Genomic DNA, 3,192 nt, shown 5'->3' on the forward strand with positions numbered 1-3,192 from the left:
CTCTCTCTCCATCCTTCTATCTCTCGACACACACAAACACACATACACGCTCACGCCAGCAACGGCAAAGAGAGGAGAAAGCTTCTACTTCTGCTGGTGAGACTAGAACATTCACGAAAGCATTTTTCAGTGTTAACTAGAGGGCCTCAACGACGCTCCGGACCGCCCCAACTGGGAATGCCGTCTTGTGCAGGGGGCCTCATCCCCCCCCCCCTGGACCCCCTCTCCTCGCCTAACACTCTCAGGGGGTGGTGTGGTGTTGGGGGAATTGCGGGGGGACGCGAACACAAGCCATCTTACAACACGCACACACATACCCCCGGTGGGGTTTAGCAGCAGTGTATAGAGAGAATTAAATCCAGGCAGATTCTCACCCTCCCCACCCTCACCCCTATCCTCGCCGCTACACTTTCAGCTCATTTCCATTTTCTCTTTAATTAGCATTCTGCTGGACTATCGCTTATTGTCCGACCACCCCGGTGCACCACACACACACTGCGCTACCTTGCTCCCCCTCTCTCTCTCTCTCTCTCTCTCTCTCTCTCTCTCTCTCTCTCTCTCTCTCTCTCTCTCTCTCTCTCTCTCTCAGTCTCACTCGTCTACCTCTCACCCGCCCTTTGGCTGTTTTCTCTGCTTTCGCTTTTGTTTCTCGCTCCAACCCCACCCCAGCCCCCCAACTTTGGCACGACACCGGTGTACGGCTGTCGCGCGGATATGCTAGACAATGTGGTCAGCTGTTTCGGAAGAAATTAAACCTGAAAACCACATAGTTTTCATCGATAAGAAAATATAGAAAATTTGCTGCTTTGAATACGGTTTGCATTTTAGGATCAGCCTCTGCACTATCCTCAGTTTAAGGAGATGCGATGACATTTCACTCTGGGCGGCATGTGAAGCATGAAGCACCATTGCGGGAGCGGTGGGTCGCATCTGCTCGAATACAAGTAGTGATCCACGGATGAGTATAGTGCAGTGCGAGTGACGGCCGGACGACCGGGAGGGACGTTGAAGCCTCGCAGCCTACAACAGCGGGTGGGGCGGGGCCGGGCGGGGCGGCCCCTCCTGTCCTGGTATTTCATTTCAAAGGATCAGGAGCATGTCAACCCCCCGCAGTGCACCTCGCAGTGCAACGTCCTCAAAACAATACGCACGTCGGACGGGTGGGTCGGAGTCCCCACCACGCCCCGCCCTGCCACGCACCGAACCGGGCAGGACCCGGAGAGAGAGAGAGAGAGAGAGAGAGAGAGAGAGAGAGAGAGAGAGTCCTGCAAAATGCCACGCACATGCAAATGCAAAACAATACCGGCCCATTGTTGGTGGCGCGGTGGCCGTGCGGGGGCGCGGTGGGCCGAAGAGGAGTGGTTGCGAGCCCCGGGTTGGCTCTCTCTCTCTCTCTCTCTCTCTCTCTCTCTCTCTCTCTCTCTCCTCCGGCAGCCCTACCCCATCCCAGTCATTACCGCACCAGGCCCGCCGACAAGCCCTAAACTGCAAACGCACCGCTGGCCCCGCCCGCGTTGTATCGTGATGTCTTCGCCTGTCGCGCGCGGCGGCGACGCCAGCCGGAGCAGCTCATCCTTTCTTCTGCCCTCCCCCCCGGGTTTTGTGTGAAGCTGCTTTACTTCGGCGCCCCTTTTGGGGCCCGGCAGCGGCAGTGGTCCCGAGGCTGGGCCCCGCGGGGGCCACGGCCACGGCCCCACTCGGATTAATCTCTCGGCGCCCTTTCTTACGGCGGGGCGGGGAGGGGCGGGGCGGCCGGACGACACAAAGAGCGCGCTGTTCGGTGCGCTATGGCGCTCGACACCCTCCTCCTTCTCCTCCTCCTCCTCCTCTTCTTCCCCGTCCCCTCTCTCCCTCCGTCCCTCCATCTCTCTCAGTGGCTGCTAATATTCAGAGCGCGTCGTGCAGCGACACAAGAGTGTACATTATCGGCGATTTTGCAAAACAAAAGGCGGACTGAAAAGAAGAAAAGGCGGAACCCTCCCCCGCACACACACACACACACACACACACACACACACTCACACACACACACACAGAGAGAGAGAGAGAGAGAGAGAGAGAGAGAGAGAGAGAGAGGCGACCGTTCGGCATGCGGGCGGAGCCGGCCGAACCAAAGGACACAATCACGCGCGGGCACACGGCCGCTCCCGCAGGAATATGAAAATGTTTGCGGATGTGTTTCTTTTCTTTTTCTTTCTCTTTCGCTCTCCTCTCGCTCTGTGTCCTCTTCTCGCTCCGCCCGGACCGTCACTCATCAGCGGCAGTGCACAGAGCACACAGAGCGCGGCGCGGCACAGCCAGGCGCAGCAGCGGTGGAGTGGAGCAGGCAGGCCGGGCGACATTTGACGACGCAAATACGGACGGAATCACGTCGAATTAGCCGGCAAGACAAGTAGAGCTACGGTTGCAGGGAAAACAAGCCCGTCTCGGGCAAATACGCTTGTCACAATGAAAAGGCAAACAAGGCCGGAGCGAGGCGCGCCTCGCCTCGCCGGAGTTCCGCCGCAGTGGGAAGTGAGGCGAGTTTGGGGATGGGGGGCACTACCATGGGACAGCACTATACGTCGATTATTCGCAAACGAAACGGGATTTCAAAACTGACATTTTATGACTGTTTGAACATTTTTTCACAAAAATTGTCACGTTTTACTTATATTATTCTTAAGGTAAGCAGCCTCAATTAAAAGTGCCAATCAAAATTTCCATTCAACAAAACATTTTAGAAAAACACATAATGACACACACCGGTTGCCCGCTCTGCGCTGTAGAGAGCAAGGGAGGGGGAGAGAGGGACTCGTGCACCCCTTTTCCATCTAGTAGAGACAGTCTTTAGGGAACTGTCAAAAAACGTCATTGATCTAAGACTCAAAGGAGAAAAGGGTTTATATAATGGATGGTCGTTCAAGTTTCCTTTTACTGCCTTTATTGAAAAATAAATAATTTTTTTCTCGTATATTTTCTTTAGTTTATTTTTCTGTTCGTGGTGAGTCACCCTTTGTGGGACATCTTGGACAAGAATGGCAACCTGCCCCACATCCCCAGCCGACTCTCTCTCTTTCTTTCCCTCTCTCCCTCTTCACCCTCCTCCCCACCGCGGGGGCTTTGTACCCTTCATCCCCTCGGAAACAAAGGGCCGGCCACAAAATATATCAAAAAGTGCTTTTAATTTCTCGACTCGGCCCGGCCCGGCCC

At 55.3% G+C, this 3,192-nt stretch overlaps 1 protein-coding gene across 1 annotated transcript in view; it reads right to left on the reverse strand.

The window, feature by feature from the left end:
- The window catches only part of LOC113216390 (uncharacterized), a 467,922-nt gene that overhangs the window by 389,026 nt on the left and 75,704 nt on the right, over positions 1-3,192 (reverse strand). The window lies entirely within an intron of this gene.

This window comes from Frankliniella occidentalis, unplaced genomic scaffold (genome assembly GCF_000697945.3).
Source record: "Frankliniella occidentalis isolate FOCC.00 unplaced genomic scaffold, Focc_3.1 Scaffold41, whole genome shotgun sequence".
NCBI lineage: Eukaryota > Metazoa > Arthropoda > Insecta > Thysanoptera > Thripidae > Frankliniella > Frankliniella occidentalis.